The sequence below is a fragment of the Anthonomus grandis genome, chromosome 20 (assembly GCF_022605725.1).
Source record: "Anthonomus grandis grandis chromosome 20, icAntGran1.3, whole genome shotgun sequence".
NCBI lineage: Eukaryota > Metazoa > Arthropoda > Insecta > Coleoptera > Curculionidae > Anthonomus > Anthonomus grandis.
The window spans coordinates 6,059,987-6,078,420 of NC_065565.1; the positions used below are offsets into that span (position 1 = coordinate 6,059,987).

At 36.9% G+C, this 18,434-nt stretch overlaps 1 protein-coding gene and 2 long non-coding RNA genes across 6 annotated transcripts in view; 1 reads left to right on the plus strand and 2 right to left on the minus strand.

Annotated features, from left to right (window-relative positions):
• LOC126747891 (maestro heat-like repeat-containing protein family member 1) overlaps window positions 1-18,434 on the plus strand; it is a 62,207-nt gene that overhangs the window by 6,562 nt on the left and 37,211 nt on the right. The window lies entirely within an intron of this gene.
• Window positions 110-16,649, minus strand: LOC126747921 (uncharacterized). Its single transcript, XR_007664528.1, has 4 exons — window positions 16,566-16,649; window positions 15,064-15,230; window positions 14,396-14,562; window positions 110-204 (listed from the first exon to the last, which is right to left on the minus strand). It is a non-coding gene; the product is annotated as an uncharacterized LOC126747921 (long non-coding RNA).
• Window positions 901-8,641, minus strand: LOC126747917 (uncharacterized). 4 transcript variants are annotated; one of them, XR_007664522.1, is made up of 3 exons: window positions 8,553-8,641; window positions 1,374-1,540; window positions 901-1,039 (listed from the first exon to the last, which is right to left on the minus strand). It is a non-coding gene; the product is annotated as an uncharacterized LOC126747917 (long non-coding RNA). The 4 variants fall into 4 exon arrangements; XR_007664524.1 differs by lacking the exon at window positions 1,374-1,540 and adding an exon at window positions 1,708-1,874; XR_007664521.1 differs by lacking the exon at window positions 8,553-8,641 and adding an exon at window positions 2,710-2,798.

The window sequence follows — 18,434 nt, forward strand, 5'->3', positions numbered from 1 at the left end:
TTATGAGCATGTGGAATTTGGCAAAAAAGGACTTTTACCTCAGATATTCCTGTCTGTAGCTAGGAACAGAAAAGGAGTTCATTGAGGCAGTTTCACTAGTCAAAAGTAGTCCAAACAGACATGAATTCTACCAAGTTTGGTAGATTGAAATGAATCAGGAAGAAAGTTATGAGCATGTGGACTATGGCACCGAGGGAATTTTACCTTAATTGTTCCTGTCTGTAACTAGGAACAGAAAAGGAGTTGGATTAAGAGAGTTTTACTAATCAATAGTAGACCAAACAGACATGAATTCTACCAAGTTTGGTAGTTTGAAATGAACCACGAAGAAAGTTACGAGCATGTGGACTTTGGCACCAAGGGATTTTTACCTTAATTGTTCCTGTCTGTAACTGGGAACAGAAAAGGAGTTGGATTGAGGAAGTTTTACTAGTCAAAAGTAGTCCAAACAGACATGAATTCTACCAAGTTTGGTAGATTGAAATGAATCAGGAAGAAAGTTATGAGCATGTGGACTATGGCACCGAGGGAATTTTACCTTAATTGTTCCTGTCTGTAACTGGGAACAGAAAAGGAGTTGGATTGAGGGAGTTTTACTAATCAAAAGTAATTTAAACAGACATGAATTCTACCAAGTTTGGTAGATTGAAATGAACCAGGAAGAAAGTTATGAGCATGTGGAATTTGGCAAAAAAGGACTTTTACCTCAGATATTCCTGTCTGTAGCTAGGAACAGAAAAGGAGTTCAATTGAGGGAGTTTTACTAGTCAAAAGTAGTCCAAACAGACATGAATTCTACTAAGTTTGGTAGATTGAAATGAATCAGGAAGAAAGTTATGAGCATGTGGACTATGGCACCGAGGGAATTTTACCTTAATTGTTCCTGTCTGTAACTAGGAACAGAAAAGGAGTTGGATTAATAGAGTTTTACTAATCAATAGTAGACCAAACAGACATGAATTCTACCAAGTTTGGTAGTTTGAAATGAACCAGGAAGAAAGTTATGAGCATGTGGACTTTGGCACCGAGGGAGTTTTACCTTAAATGTTCCTGTCTGTAACTAGGAACAGAAAAGGAGTTGAATTAAGGGAGTTTTACTAATCAATAGTAGATCAAACAGGCATGAATTCTACCAAGTTTGGTAGATTGAAATGAACCAGGAAGAAAGTTATGAGGATGTGGAATTTGGCAAAAAAGGACTTTTACCTCAGATATTCCTGTCTGTAGCTAGGAACAGAAAAGGAGTTCAATTGAGTGAGTTTTACTAGTCAAAAGTAGTCCAGACAGACATGAATTCTACCAAGTTTGGTAGATTGAAATGAGCCAGGAAGAAAGTTATGAGCATGTGGACTTTGGCACCGAGGGAGTTTTACCTTAAATGTTCCTGTCTGTAACTGGGAACAGAAAAGGAGTTGAATTAAGGGAGTTTTACTAATCAATAGTAGATCAAACAGGCATGAATTCTACCAAGTTTGGTAGATTGAAATGAACCAGGAAGAAAGTTATGAGGATGTGGAATTTGGCAAAAAAGGACTTTTACCTCAGATATTCCTGTCTGTAGCTAGGAACAGAAAAGGAGTTCAATTGAGTGAGTTTTACTAGTCAAAAGTAGTCCAGACAGACATGAATTCTACCAAGTTTGGTAGATTGAAATGAACCAGGAAGAAAGTTATGAGCATGTGGACTTTGGCACCGAGGGAGTTTTACCTTAAATGTTCCTGTCTGTAACTGGGAACAGAAAAGGAGTTGAATTAAGGGAGTTTTACTAATCAATAGTAGATCAAACAGGCATGAATTCTACCAAGTTTGGTAGATTGAAATGAACCAGGAAGAAAGTTATGAGGATGTGGAATTTGGCAAAAAAGGACTTTTACCTCAGATATTCCTGTCTGTAGCTAGGAACAGAAAAGGAGTTCAATTGAGTGAGTTTTACTAGTCAAAAGTAGTCCAGACAGACATGAATTCTACCAAGTTTGGTAGATTGAAATGAACCAGGAAGAAAGTTATGAGCATGTGGAATTTGGCAAAAAAGGACTTTTACCTCAGATATTCCTGTCTGTAGCTAGGAACAGAAAAGAAGTTCAATTGAGGGAGTTTTACTAGTCAAAAGTAGTCCAAACAGACATGAATTCTACCAAGTTTGATAGATTGAAATGAATCAGGAAGAAAGTTGTGACCATGTGGACTATGGCACCGAGGGAATTTTACCTTAATTGTTCCTGTCTGTAACTAGGAACAGAAAAGGAGTTGGATTAAGAGAGTTTTACTAATCAATAGTAGACCAGGCAGACATGAATTGTACCAAGTTTGGTAGTTTGAAATGAACCAGGAAGAAAGTTATGAGCACGTGGACTTTGGCACCAAGGGATTTTTACCTTAATTGTTCCTGTCTGTAACTGGGAACAGAAAAGGAGTTGGATTGAGGGAGTTTTACTAATCAATAGTAGACCAAACAGACATGAATTCTACCAAGTTTCGTAGTTTGAAATGAACCACGAAGAAAGTTACGAGCATGTGGACTTTGGCACCAAGGGATTTTTACCTTAATTGTTCCTGTCTGTAACTGGGAACAGAAAAGGAGTTGGATTGAGGAAGTTTTACTAGTCAAAAGTAATTTAAACAGACATGAATTCTACCAAGTTTGGTAGATTGAAATGAACCAGGAAGAAAGTTATGAGCATGTGGAATTTGGCAAAAAAGGACTTTTACCTCAGATATTCCTGTCTGTAGCTAGGAACAGAAAAGGAGTTCAATTGAGGGAGTTTTACTAGTCAAAAGTAGTCCAGACAGACATGAATTCTACCAAGTTTGGTAGATTGAAATGAACCAGGAAGAAAGTTATGAGCATGTGGACTTTGGCACCGAGGGAGTTTTACCTTAAATGTTCCTGTCTGTAACTGGGAACAGAAAAGGAGTTGAATTAAGGGAGTTTTACTAATCAATAGTAGATCAAACAGGCATGAATTCTACCAAGTTTGGTAGATTGAAATGAACCAGGAAGAAAGTTATGAGGATGTGGAATTTGGCAAAAAAGGACTTTTACCTCAGATATTCCTGTCTGTAGCTAGGAACAGAAAAGGAGTTCAATTGAGTGAGTTTTACTAGTCAAAAGTAGTCCAGACAGACATGAATTCTACCAAGTTTGGTAGATTGAAATGAACCAGGAAGAAAGTTATGAGCATGTGGAATTTGGCAAAAAAGGACTTTTACCTCAGATATTCCTGTCTGTAGCTAGGAACAGAAAAGAAGTTCAATTGAGGGAGTTTTACTAGTCAAAAGTAGTCCAAACAGACATGAATTCTACCAAGTTTGATAGATTGAAATGAATCAGGAAGAAAGTTGTGACCATGTGGACTATGGCACCGAGGGAATTTTACCTTAATTGTTCCTGTCTGTAACTAGGAACAGAAAAGGAGTTGGATTAAGAGAGTTTTACTAATCAATAGTAGACCAGGCAGACATGAATTCTACCAAGTTTGGTAGATTGAAATGAATCAGGAAGAAAGTTATGAGCATGTGGACTATGGCACCGAGGGAATTTTACCTTAATTGTTCCTGTCTGTAACTGGGAACAGAAAAGGAGTTGGATTGAGTGAGTTTTACTAATCAATAGTAGATCCAACAGACATTAATTCTATCATGTTTAGTGGATTGAAATGAACTAGGAAGAAAGTTATGAGCATGTGAAATTTGGCAAAAAAAGACTTTTGCCTTAATTGTTCCTGTCTGTATCTGGGAACAGAAAAGAAGTTGAATTGAGGGAGTTTTACTAATCAATAGTAGACCAAACAGACATGAACTCTACCAAGTTTGGTAGATTGAAATGAACCAGGAAGAAAGTTATGAGCATGTGGAATTTGGCAAAAAAGGACTTTTACCTCAGATATTCCTGTCTGTAGCTAGGAACAGAAGAGGAGTTCAATTGAGGCAGTTTTACTAGTCAAAAGTAGTCCAAACAGACATGAATTCTACCAAGTTTGGTAGATTGAAATGAATCAGGAAGAAAGTTATAAGCCTGTGAAATTTGGCACCGAGGGATTTTTATCTTAATTGTTCCTGTCTGTAACTGGGAACAGAAAAGGAGTTGGATTAAGAGAGTTTTATTAATTAATAGTGGATCAAACAGACATCAATTCTACCAAGTTGGTAGATTGAAATGAACCAGGAAGAAAGTTATGAGCATGTGGACTTTGGCACCGAGGGATTTTTACCTTAATTGTTCCTGTCTGTAACTGGGAACAGAAAAGGAGTTGGATTGAGGGAGTTTTACTAATCAAAAGTAATTTAAACAGACATGAATTCTACCAAGTTTGGTAGATTGAAATGAACCAGGAAGAAAGTTATGAGCATGTGGAATTTGGCAAAAAAGAACTTTTACCTCAGATATTCCTGTCTGTAGCTAGGAACAGAAAAGGAGTTCAAATGAGAGAGTTTTACTGGTCAAAAGTAGTCGAAACAGACATGAATTCTACCAAGTTTGGTAGTTTGAAATGAACCAGGAAGAAAGTTATGAGCATGTGGACTTTGGCACCGAGGGATTTTTACCTTAATTGTTCCTGTCTGTAACTGGGAACAGAAAAGGAGTTGGATTGAATGAGTTTTACTAATCAAAAGTAATTTAAACAGACATGAATTCTACCAAGTTTGGTAGATTGAAATGAACCAGGAAGAAAGTTATGAGCATGTGGAATTTGGCAAAAAAGGACTTTTACCTCAGATATTCCTGTCTGTAGCTAGGAACAGAAAAGGAGTTCAATTGAGGGAGTTTCACTAGTCAAAAGTAGTCCAAACAGACATGAATTCTACCAAGTTTGATAGTTTGAAATGAACCAGGAAGAAAGTAATGAGCATGTGGACTTTGGCACCGAGGGATTTTTACCTTAATTGTTCCTGTCTGTAACTGGGAACAGAAAAGAAGTTGGATTGAGGGAGTTTTACTAATTAAAAGTAATTTAAACAGACATGAATTCTACCAAGTTTGGTAGATTAAAATGAACCAGGAAGAAAGTTATGAGCATGTGGAATTTGGCAAAAAAGGACTTTTACCTCAGATATTCCTGTCTGTAGCTAGGAACAGAAAAGGAGTTCATTGAGGCAGTTTCACTAGTCAAAAGTAGTCCAAACAGACATGAATTCTACCAAGTTTGGTAGATTGAAATGAATCAGGAAGAAAGTTATGAGCATGTGGACTATGGCACCGAGGGAATTTTACCTTAATTGTTCCTGTCTGTAACTAGGAACAGAAAAGGAGTTGGATTAAGAGAGTTTTACTAATCAATAGTAGACCAAACAGACATGAATTCTACCAAGTTTGGTAGTTTGAAATGAACCACGAAGAAAGTTACGAGCATGTGGACTTTGGCACCAAGGGATTTTTACCTTAATTGTTCCTGTCTGTAACTGGGAACAGAAAAGGAGTTGGATTGAGGAAGTTTTACTAGTCAAAAGTAGTCCAAACAGACATGAATTCTACCAAGTTTGGTAGATTGAAATGAATCAGGAAGAAAGTTATGAGCATGTGGACTATGGCACCGAGGGAATTTTACCTTAATTGTTCCTGTCTGTAACTGGGAACAGAAAAGGAGTTGGATTGAGGGAGTTTTACTAATCAAAAGTAATTTAAACAGACATGAATTCTACCAAGTTTGGTAGATTGAAATGAACCAGGAAGAAAGTTATGAGCATGTGGAATTTGGCAAAAAAGGACTTTTACCTCAGATATTCCTGTCTGTAGCTAGAAACAGAAAAGGAGTTTAATTGAGAGAGTTTTACTAGTCAAAAGTAGTCCAAACAGACATGAATTCTACCAAGTTTGGTAGATTGAAATGAATCAGGAAGAAAGTTATGAGCATGTGGACTTTGGCACCAAGGGATTTTTACCTTAATTGTTCCTGTCTGTAACTGGGAACAGAAAAGAAGTTGAATTGAGGGAGTTTTACTAATCAATAGTGGATCAAACAGACATAAATTCTACCAAGTTTGGTAGTTTAAAATGAACCAGGAAGAAAGTTATGAGCATGTGGACTTTGGCACCGAGGGATTTTTACCTTAATTGTTCCTGTCTGTAACTGGGAACAGGAAAAGAGTTGAATCAAGGGAGTTTTATTAATCAAAAGTAGACCAAACAGACATGAATTCTACCAAGTTTGGTAGTTTGAAATGAACCAGGAAGAAAGTAATGAGCATGTGGACTTTGGCACCGAGGGATTTTTACCTTAATTGTTCCTGTCTGTAACTGGGAACAGAAAAGAAGTTGGATTGAGGGAGTTTTACTAATTAAAAGTAATTTAAACAGACATGAATTCTACCAAGTTTGGTAGATTGAAATGAATCAGGAAGAAAGTTATAAGCATGTGAAATTTGGCACCGAGGGATTTTTACCTTAATTGTTCCTGTCTGTAACTGGGAACAGAAAAGGAGTTGGATTGAGGGAGTTTTACTAATCAAAAGTAATTTAAACAGACATGAATTCTACCAAGTTTGGTAGATTGAAATGAACCAAGAAGAAAGTTATGAGCATGTGGAATTTGGCAATAAAGGACTTTTACCTCAGATATTCCTGTCTGTAGCTAGGAACAGAAAAGGAGTTCAATTGAGGGAGTTTTACTAGTCAAAAGTAGTCCAAACAGACATGAATTCTACTAAGTTTGGTAGATTGAAATGAATCAGGAAGAAAGTTATGAGCATGTGGACTATGGCACCGAGGGAATTTTACCTTAATTGTTCCTGTCTGTAACTAGGAACAGAAAAGGAGTTGGATTAATAGAGTTTTACTAATCAATAGTAGACCAAACAGACATGAATTCTACCAAGTTTGGTAGTTTGAAATGAACCAGGAAGAAAGTTATGAGCATGTGGACTTTGGCACCGAGGGAGTTTTACCTTAAATGTTCCTGTCTGTAACTGGGAACAGAAAAGGAGTTGAATTAAGGGAGTTTTACTAATCAATAGTAGATCAAACAGGCATGAATTCTACCAAGTTTGGTAGATTGAAATGAACCAGGAAGAAAGTTATGAGGATGTGGAATTTGGCAAAAAAGGACTTTTACCTCAGATATTCCTGTCTGTAGCTAGGAACAGAAAAGGAGTTCAATTGAGGGAGTTTTACTAGTCAAAAGTAGTCCAGACAGACATGAATTCTACCAAGTTTGGTAGATTGAAATGAACCAGGAAGAAAGTTATGAGCATGTGGACTTTGGCACCGAGGGAGTTTTACCTTAAATGTTCCTGTCTGTAACTGGGAACAGAAAAGGAGTTGAATTAAGGGAGTTTTACTAATCAATAGTAGATCAAACAGGCATGAATTCTACCAAGTTTGGTAGATTGAAATGAACCAGGAAGAAAGTTATGAGGATGTGGAATTTGGCAAAAAAGGACTTTTACCTCAGATATTCCTGTCTGTAGCTAGGAACAGAAAAGGAGTTCAATTGAGTGAGTTTTACTAGTCAAAAGTAGTCCAGACAGACATGAATTCTACCAAGTTTGGTAGATTGAAATGAACCAGGAAGAAAGTTATGAGCATGTGGACTTTGGCACCGAGGGAGTTTTACCTTAAATGTTCCTGTCTGTAACTGGGAACAGAAAAGGAGTTGAATTAAGGGAGTTTTACTAATCAATAGTAGATCAAACAGGCATGAATTCTACCAAGCTTGGTAGATTGAAATGAACCAGGAAGAAAGTTATGAGGATGTGGAATTTGGCAAAAAAGGACTTTTACCTCAGATATTCCTGTCTGTAGCTAGGAACAGAAAAGGAGTTCAATTGAGTGAGTTTTACTAGTCAAAAGTAGTCCAGACAGACATGAATTCTACCAAGTTTGGTAGATTGAAATGAACCAGGAAGAAAGTTATGAGCATGTGGAATTTGGCAAAAAAGGACTTTTACCTCAGATATTCCTGTCTGTAGCTAGGAACAGAAAAGAAGTTCAATTGAGGGAGTTTTACTAGTCAAAAGTAGTCCAAACAGACATGAATTCTACCAAGTTTGATAGATTGAAATGAATCAGGAAGAAAGTTGTGACCATGTGGACTATGGCACCGAGGGAATTTTACCTTAATTGTTCCTGTCTGTAACTAGGAACAGAAAAGGAGTTGGATTAAGAGAGTTTTACTAATCAATAGTAGACCAGGCAGACATGAATTCTACCAAGTTTGGTAGTTTGAAATGAACCAGGAAGAAAGTTATGAGCACGTGGACTTTGGCACCAAGGGATTTTTACCTTAATTGTTCCTGTCTGTAACTGGGAACAGAAAAGGAGTTGGATTGAGGGAGTTTTACTAATCAATAGTAGACCAAACAGACATGAATTCTACCAAGTTTCGTAGTTTGAAATGAACCACGAAGAAAGTTACGAGCATGTGGACTTTGGCACCAAGGGATTTTTACCTTAATTGTTCCTGTCTGTAACTGGGAACAGAAAAGGAGTTGGATTGAGGAAGTTTTACTAGTCAAAAGTAATTTAAACAGACATGAATTCTACCAAGTTTGGTAGATTGAAATGAACCAGGAAGAAAGTTATGAGCATGTGGAATTTGGCAAAAAAGGACTTTTACCTCAGATATTCCTGTCTGTAGCTAGGAACAGAAAAGGAGTTCAATTGAGGGAGTTTTACTAGTCAAAAGTAGTCCAGACAGACATGAATTCTACCAAGTTTGGTAGATTGAAATGAACCAGGAAGAAAGTTATGAGCATGTGGACTTTGGCACCGAGGGAGTTTTACCTTAAATGTTCCTGTCTGTAACTGGGAACAGAAAAGGAGTTGAATTAAGGGAGTTTTACTAATCAATAGTAGATCAAACAGGCATGAATTCTACCAAGTTTGGTAGATTGAAATGAACCAGGAAGAAAGTTATGAGGATGTGGAATTTGGCAAAAAAGGACTTTTACCTCAGATATTCCTGTCTGTAGCTAGGAACAGAAAAGGAGTTCAATTGAGTGAGTTTTACTAGTCAAAAGTAGTCCAGACAGACATGAATTCTACCAAGTTTGGTAGATTGAAATGAACCAGGAAGAAAGTTATGAGCATGTGGAATTTGGCAAAAAAGGACTTTTACCTCAGATATTCCTGTCTGTAGCTAGGAACAGAAAAGAAGTTCAATTGAGGGAGTTTTACTAGTCAAAAGTAGTCCAAACAGACATGAATTCTACCAAGTTTGATAGATTGAAATGAATCAGGAAGAAAGTTGTGACCATGTGGACTATGGCACCGAGGGAATTTTACCTTAATTGTTCCTGTCTGTAACTAGGAACAGAAAAGGAGTTGGATTAAGAGAGTTTTACTAATCAATAGTAGACCAGGCAGACATGAATTCTACCAAGTTTGGTAGATTGAAATGAATCAGGAAGAAAGTTATGAGCATGTGGACTATGGCACCGAGGGAATTTTACCTTAATTGTTCCTGTCTGTAACTGGGAACAGAAAAGGAGTTGGATTGAGTGAGTTTTACTAATCAATAGTAGACCAAACAGACATGAATTCTACCAAGTTTGGTAGTTTGAAATGAACCAGGAAGAAAGTTATGAGCATGTGGACTTTGGCACCGAGGGATTTTTACCTTAATTGTTCCTGTCTGTAACTGGGAACAGAAAAGAAGTTGGATTGAGGGAGTTTTACTAATTAAAAGTAATTTAAACAGACATGAATTCTACCAAGTTTGGTAGATTAAAATGAACCAGGAAGAAAGTTATGAGCATGTGGAATTTGGCAAAAAAGGACTTTTACCTCAGATATTCCTGTCTGTAGCTAGGAACAGAAAAGGAGTTCATTGAGGCAGTTTCACTAGTCAAAAGTAGTCCAAACAGACATGAATTCTACCAAGTTTGGTAGATTGAAATGAATCAGGAAGAAAGTTATGAGCATGTGGACTATGGCACCGAGGGAATTTTACCTTAATTGTTCCTGTCTGTAACTAGGAACAGAAAAGGAGTTGGATTAAGAGAGTTTTACTAATCAATAGTAGACCAAACAGACATGAATTCTACCAAGTTTGGTAGTTTGAAATGAACCAGGAAGAAAGTTATGAGCATGTGGAATTTGGAAAAAAAGGACTTTTACCCCAGATATTCCTGTCTGTAGCTAGGAACAGAAAAGGAGTTCAATTGAGGGAGTTTCACTAGTTAAAAGTAGACCAAACAGACATGAATTCTACCAAGTTTGGTAGATTGAAATGAACCAAGAAGAAAGTTATGAGCATGTGGAATTTGGCAATAAAGGACTTTTACCTCAGATATTCCTGTCTGTAGCTAGGAACAGAAAAGGAGTTCAATTGAGGGAGTTTTACTAGTCAAAAGTAGTCCGAACAGACATGAATTCTACCAAGTTTGGTAGATTGAAATGAATCAGGAAGAAAGTTATAAGCATGTGAAATTTGGCACCGAGGGATTTTTACCTTAATTGTTCCTGTCTGTAACTGGGAACAGAAAAGGAGTTGGATTGAGGGAGTTTTACTAATCAAAAGTAATTTAAACAGACATGAATTCTACCAAGTTTGGTAGATTGAAATGAACCAAGAAGAAAGTTATGAGCATGTGGAATTTGGCAATAAAGGACTTTTACCTCAGATATTCCTGTCTGTAGCTAGGAACAGAAAAGGAGTTCAATTGAGGGAGTTTTACTAGTCAAAAGTAGTCCAAACAGACATGAATTCTACTAAGTTTGGTAGATTGAAATGAATCAGGAAGAAAGTTATGAGCATGTGGACTATGGCACCGAGGGAATTTTACCTTAATTGTTCCTGTCTGTAACTAGGAACAGAAAAGGAGTTGGATTAATAGAGTTTTACTAATCAATAGTAGACCAAACAGACATGAATTCTACCAAGTTTGGTAGTTTGAAATGAACCAGGAAGAAAGTTATGAGCATGTGGACTTTGGCACCGAGGGAGTTTTACCTTAAATGTTCCTGTCTGTAACTGGGAACAGAAAAGGAGTTGAATTAAGGGAGTTTTACTAATCAATAGTAGATCAAACAGGCATGAATTCTACCAAGTTTGGTAGATTGAAATGAACCAGGAAGAAAGTTATGAGGATGTGGAATTTGGCAAAAAAGGACTTTTACCTCAGATATTCCTGTCTGTAGCTAGGAACAGAAAAGGAGTTCAATTGAGTGAGTTTTACTAGTCAAAAGTAGTCCAGACAGACATGAATTCTACCAAGTTTGGTAGATTGAAATGAACCAGGAAGAAAGTTATGAGCATGTGGACTTTGGCACCGAGGGAGTTTTACCTTAAATGTTCCTGTCTGTAACTGGGAACAGAAAAGGAGTTGAATTAAGGGAGTTTTACTAATCAATAGTAGATCAAACAGGCATGAATTCTACCAAGTTTGGTAGATTGAAATGAACCAGGAAGAAAGTTATGAGGATGTGGAATTTGGCAAAAAAGGACTTTTACCTCAGATATTCCTGTCTGTAGCTAGGAACAGAAAAGGAGTTCAATTGAGTGAGTTTTACTAGTCAAAAGTAGTCCAGACAGACATGAATTCTACCAAGTTTGGTAGATTGAAATGAACCAGGAAGAAAGTTATGAGCATGTGGAATTTGGCAAAAAAGGACTTTTACCTCAGATATTCCTGTCTGTAGCTAGGAACAGAAAAGAAGTTCAATTGAGGGAGTTTTACTAGTCAAAAGTAGTCCAAACAGACATGAATTCTACCAAGTTTGATAGATTGAAATGAATCAGGAAGAAAGTTGTGACCATGTGGACTATGGCACCGAGGGAATTTTACCTTAATTGTTCCTGTCTGTAACTAGGAACAGAAAAGGAGTTGGATTAAGAGAGTTTTACTAATCAATAGTAGACCAGGCAGACATGAATTCTACCAAGTTTGGTAGTTTGAAATGAACCAGGAAGAAAGTTATGAGCACGTGGACTTTGGCACCAAGGGATTTTTACCTTAATTGTTCCTGTCTGTAACTGGGAACAGAAAAGGAGTTGGATTGAGGGAGTTTTACTAATCAATAGTAGACCAAACAGACATGAATTCTACCAAGTTTCGTAGTTTGAAATGAACCACGAAGAAAGTTACGAGCATGTGGACTTTGGCACCAAGGGATTTTTACCTTAATTGTTCCTGTCTGTAACTGGGAACAGAAAAGGAGTTGGATTGAGGAAGTTTTACTAGTCAAAAGTAATTTAAACAGACATGAATTCTACCAAGTTTGGTAGATTGAAATGAACCAGGAAGAAAGTTATAAGCATGTGGAATTTGGCAAAAAAGGACTTTTACCTCAGATATTCCTGTCTGTAGCTAGGAACAGAAAAGGAGTTCAATTAAGGGAGTTTTACTAGTCAAAAGAAGTCCAAACAGACATGAATTCTACCAAGTTTGGTAGATTGAAATGAATCAGGAAGAAAGTTATGAGCATGTGGACTATGGCACCGAGGGAATTTTACCTTAATTGTTCCTGTCTGTAACTGGGAACAGAAAAGGAGTTGGATTGAGTGAGTTTTACTAATCAATAGTAGACCAAACAGACATGAATTCTACCAAGTTTGGTAGTTTGAAATGAACCAGGAAGAAAGTTATGAGCATGTGGACTTTGGCACCGAGGGATTTTTACCTTAATTGTTCCTGTCTGTAACTGGGAACAGAAAAGGAGTTGGATTGAGGGAGTTTTACTAATCAAAAGTAATTTAAACAGACATGAATTCTACCAAGTTTGGTAGATTGAAATAAACCAGGAAGAAAGTTATGAGCATGTGGACTTTGGCACCGAGGGATTTTTACCTTAATTGTTCCTGTCTGTAACTGGGAACAGAAAAAGAGTTGGATTGAAGGAGTTTTACTAATCAAAAGTAATTTAAACAGACATGAATTGTACCAAGTTTGGTAGATGGAAATGAACCAGGAAGAAAGTTATGAGCATGTGGACTTTGGCACCGAGGGATTTTTACCTTAATTGTTCCTGTCTGTAACTGGGAACAGAAAAGGAGTTGGATTGAGGGAGTTTTAATAATCAAAAGTAATTTAAACAGACATGAATTCTACCAAGTTTGGTAGATTGAAATGAGCCAGGAAGAAAGTTATGAGCATGTGGACTTTGGCACCGAGGGATTTTTACCTTAATTGTTCCTGTCTGTAACTGGGAACAGAAAAGGAGTTGGATTGAGGGAGTTTTACTAATCAAAAGTAATTTAAACAGACATGAATTCTACCAAGTTTGGTAGATTGAAATGAACCAGGAAGAAAGTTATGAGCATGTGGACTTTGGCACCGAGGGAATTTTACCTTAATTGTTCCTGTCTGTAACTGGGAACAGAAAAGGAGTTGGATTGAAGGAGTTTTACTAATCAAAAGTAATTTAAACAGACATGAATTGTACCAAGTTTGGTAGATGGAAATGAACCAGGAAGAAAGTTATGAGCATGTGGAATTTGGAAAAAAAGGACTTTTACCTCAGATATTCCTGTCTGTAACTAGGAACAGAAAAGGAGTTCAATTGAGGGAGTTTTACTAGTCAAAAGTAGTCCAAACAGACATGAATTCTACCAAGTTTGGTAGATTGAAATGAACCAGGAAGAAAGTAATGAGCATGTGGACTTTGGCAGAAAAGGACTTTTATCTTAATTGTTCCTTTCTGTAACTGGGAACAGAGAAGGAGTTGGATTAAAGGAGTTTTACTAGTCAAAAGTACACCAAACAGACATGAATTCTACCAAGTTTGGTAGATTGAATTGAACCAGTCAAAAGTCAAGAGCATGTAGACTTTGGCAAAAAAGGACTTTTACCTTAATTGTGCCTGTCTGTAACTGGAAACAGAAAAGGAGTTGGATTAGGGGAGTCTTACCAATCGATAGTGGATCAAACAGACATAAATCCTACGAAGTTTGGTAGTTTGAAATGAACTAGGAAGAAAGTTATGAACATGTGGACTTTGACAAAAAAGGACTTTTACCTTAATTGTTCCTGTCTGTAACTAGGAACAGAAAAGGAGTTGAATTGAGGGAGTTTTACTAATCAATAGTAGATCCAACAGACATTAATTCTATCATGTTTAGTGGATTGAAATGAACTAGGAAGAAAGTTATGAGCATGTGAAATTTGGCAAAAAAAGACTTTTGCCTTAATTGTTCCTGTCGGTATCTGGGAACAGAAAAGAAGTTGAATTGAGGGAAATTTACTAATCAATAGTAGACCAAACAGACATGAATTCTATCAAGTTTGGTAGATTGAAATGAATCAGGAAGAAAGTTATGAGCATGTGGACTATGGCACCGAGGGAATTTTACCTTAATTGTTCCTGTCTGTAACTAGGAACAGAAAAGGAGTTGGATTAAGGGAGTTTTACTAATCAATAGTAGACCAAACAGACATGAATTCTACCAAGTTTGGTAGATTGAAATGAACCAGGAAAAAAGTTATGAGCATATGGACTTTGGCACCGAGGGATTTTTACCTTAATTGTTCCTGTCTGTAACTGGGAACAGAAAAGGAGTTGGATTGAGGGAGTTTTACTAATCAAAAGTAATTTAAACAGACATGAATTCTACCAAGTTTGGTAGATTGAAATGAACCAGGAAGAAAGTTATGAGCATGTGGAATTTGGCAAAAAAGGACTTTTACCTCAGATATTCCTGTCTGTAGCTAGAAACAGAAAAAGAGTTTGATTAGGTGAGTTTTACTAGTCAAAAGTAGTCCAAACAGACATGAATTTTACCAAGTTTGGTAGATTGAAATGAACCAGGAAGAAAGTTATGAGCATGTGGACTTTGGCACCGAGGGATTTTTACCTTAATTGTTCCTGTTTGTAACTGGGAACAGAAAAAAAGTTGGATTAAAGGAGTTTTACTAATCAATAGTAGACCAAACAGACATGAATTCTACCAAGTTTGGTAGATTGAAATGAATCAGGAAGAAAGTTATGACCATGTGGACTATGGCACCGAGGGAATTTTGCCTTAATTGTTCCTGTCTGTAACTAGGAACAGAAAAGGAGTTGGATTAAGAGAGTTTTACTAATTAATAGTAGACCAAACAGACATGAATTCTACCAAGTTTGGTAGTTTGAAATAAACCAGGAAGAAAGTTATGAGCATGTGGAATTTGGCAAAAAAGGACTTTTACCTCAGATATTCCTGTCTGTAGCTAGGAACAGAAAAGGAGTTCAATTGAGGGAGTTTTACTAGTCAAAAGTAGTCCAAACAGACATGAATTCTACCAAGTTTGGTAGATTGAAATGAATCAGGAAGAAAGTTATGAGCATGTGGACTATGGCACCGAGGGAATTTTACCTTAATTGTTCCTGTCTGTAACTAGGAACAGAAAAGGAGTTGGATTAAGGGAGTTTTACTAATCAATAGTAGACCAAACAGACATGAATTCTACCAAGTTTGGTAGATTGAAATGAATCAGGAAGAAAGTTATGACCATGTGGACTATGGCACCGAGGGAATTTTGCCTTAATTGTTCCTGTCTGTAACTAGGAACAGAAAAGGAGTTGGATTAAGAGAGTTTTACTAATTAATAGTAGACCAAACAGACATGAATTCTACCAAGTTTGGTAGTTTGAAATAAACCAGGAAGAAAGTTATGAGCATGTGGAATTTGGCAAAAAAGGACTTTTACCTCAGATATTCCTGTCTGTAGCTAGGAACAGAAAAGGAGTTCAATTGAGGGAGTTTTACTAGTCAAAAGTAGTCCAAACAGACATGAATTCTACCAAGTTTGGTAGATTGAAATGAATCAGGAAGAAAGTTATGAGCATGTGGACTATGGCACCGAGGGAATTTTACCTTAATTGTTCCTGTCTGTAACTAGGAACAGAAAAGGAGTTGGATTAAGGGAGTTTTACTAATCAATAGTAGACCAAACAGACATGAATTCTACCAAGTTTGGTAGATTGAAATGAATCAGGAAGAAAGTTATGAGCATGTGGACTATGGCACCGAGGGAATTTTACCTTAATTGTTCCTGTCTGTAACTAGGAACAGAAAAGGAGTTGGATTAAGGGAGTTTTACTAGTCAATAGTAGACAAAACAGACATGAATTCTACCAAGTTTGGTAAATTCAAATGAACCAGGAAGAAAGTTATGAGCATGTGCAATTTGGCAAAAAAGGACTTTTACCTTTATTGTTCCTGACTGTAACTGGGAACAAAAAAGGAGTTGGATTGAGAAAGTTTTACTATCAATAGTAGATCAAACAGACATGAATTCTACTAAGTTTGGTAGCTTGAAATGAACCAGGAAGAAAGTAATGAGCATGTGGACTTTGGCACCGAGGGATTTTTACCTTAATTGTTCCTGTCTGTAACTGGGAACAGAAAAGGAGTTGGATTAAGGGAGTTTTACTAATCAATAGTAGACCAAACAGATATAAATTCTACCAAGTTTGGTAGATTGAAATGAATCAGGAAGAAAGTTATGAGCATGTGGACTATGGCACCAAGGGAATTTTACCTTAATTGTTCCTGTCTGTAACTAGGAACAGAAAAGGAGTTGGATTGAGGGAGTTTTACTAATCAAAAGTAATTTAAACAGACATGAATTCTACCAAGTTTGGTAGATTGAAATGAATCAGGAAGAAAGTTATGAGCATGTGGACTTTGGCACCGAGGGATTTTTACCTTAATTGTTCCTGTCTGTAACTGGGAACAGAAAAGGAGTTGGATTGAGGGAGTTTTACTAATCAAAAGTAATTTAAACAGACATGAATTCTACCAAGTTTGGTAGATTGAAATGAATCAGGAAGAAAGTTATGAGCATGTGGACTTTGGCACCGAGGGATTTTTACCTTAATTGTTCCTGTCTGTAACTGAGAACAGAAAAGGAGTTGGATTGAGGGAGTTTTACTAATCAAAAGTAATTTAAACAGACATGAATTCTATCAAGTTTGGTAGTTTGAAATAAACCAGGAAGAAAGTTATGAGCATGTGGAATTTGGCAAAAAAGGACTTTTACCTCAGATATTCCTGTCTGTAGCTAGGAACAGAAAAGGAGTTCAATTGAGGGAGTTCTACTGGTCAAAAGTAGTCGAAACAGACATGAATTCTACCAAGTTTGGTAGTTTGAAATGAATCAGGAAGAAAGTTATGAGCATGTGGACTTTGGCACCGAGGGATTTTTACCTTAATTGTTCCTGTCTGTAACTGGGAACAGAAAAGGAGTTAAATTAAGAGAGTTTTACTAATCAATAGTAGACCAAACAGGCATGAATTCTACCAAGTTTGGTAGTTTGAAATGAACCAGGAAGAAAGTTATAAGCATATGGACTTTGGCACCGAGGGATTTTTACCTTAATTGTTTCTTTCTGTAACTGGGAACATAAAAGAAGTTGAATTGAGCGAGTTTTACTAATCAATAGTAGACCAAACAGATATGAATTCTACCAAGTTTGGTAGTTTGACATGAACCAGGAAGAAAGTAATGAGCATGTGGACTTTGGCACCGAGGGATTTTTACCTTAATTGTTCCTGTTTGTAACTGGGAACAGAAAAAAAGTTGGATTAAAGGAGTTTTACTAATCAATGGTAGACCAAAGAGACATGCATTCTGCCAAGTTTGGTAGATTGAAATGAACCAGGAAGAAAGTTATAAGCATGTGGAATTTGGCAAAAAAGGACTTTTACCTCAGATATTCCTGTTTGTAGCTAGGAACAGAAGAGGAGTTTAATTGAGGGAGTTCTACTAGTCAAAATTAGTCCAAACAGACATGAATTCTACCAAGTTTGGTAGATTGAAATGAATCAGGAAGAAAGTTATGAGCATGTGGACTATGGCACCGAGGGAATTTTACCTTAATTGTTCCTGTCTGTAACTAGGAACAGAAAAGGAGATGGATTAAGAGAGTTTTACTAATTAATAGTAGACCAAACAGACATAAATTCTACCAAGTTTGGTAGTTTGAAATGAACCAGGAAGAAAGTTATGAGCATGTGGACTTTGGCACCGAGGGATTTTTACCTTAATTGTTCCTCTCTGTAACTAGGAACAGAAAAGGAGTTGGATTGAGGGAGTTTTACTAATCAAAAGTAATTTAAACAGACATGAATTCTACCAAGTTTGGTAGATTGAAATGAATCAGGAAGAAAGTTATGAGCATGTGAAATTTGGCAAAAAAGGACTTATACCTCAGATATTCCTGTCTGTAGCTAGGAACAGAAAAGGAGTTCAATTGAGTGAGTTTTACTAGTCAAAAGTAGTCCAGACAGACATGAATTCTACCAAGTTTGGTAGATTGAAATGAACCAGGAAGAAAGTTATGAGCTTGTGGACTTTGGCACCGAGGGAGTTTTACCTTAAATGTTCCTGTCTGTAACTGGGAACAGAAAAGGAGTTGCATTAAGGGAGTTTTACTAATCAATAGTAGATCAAACAGGCATGAATTCTACCAAGTTAGGTAGATTGAAATGAACCAGGAAGAAAGTTATGAGCATGTGGACTTTGGCACAGAGGGATTTATACCTCAGTTGTTCCTGTCTGTAACTGGGAATAAA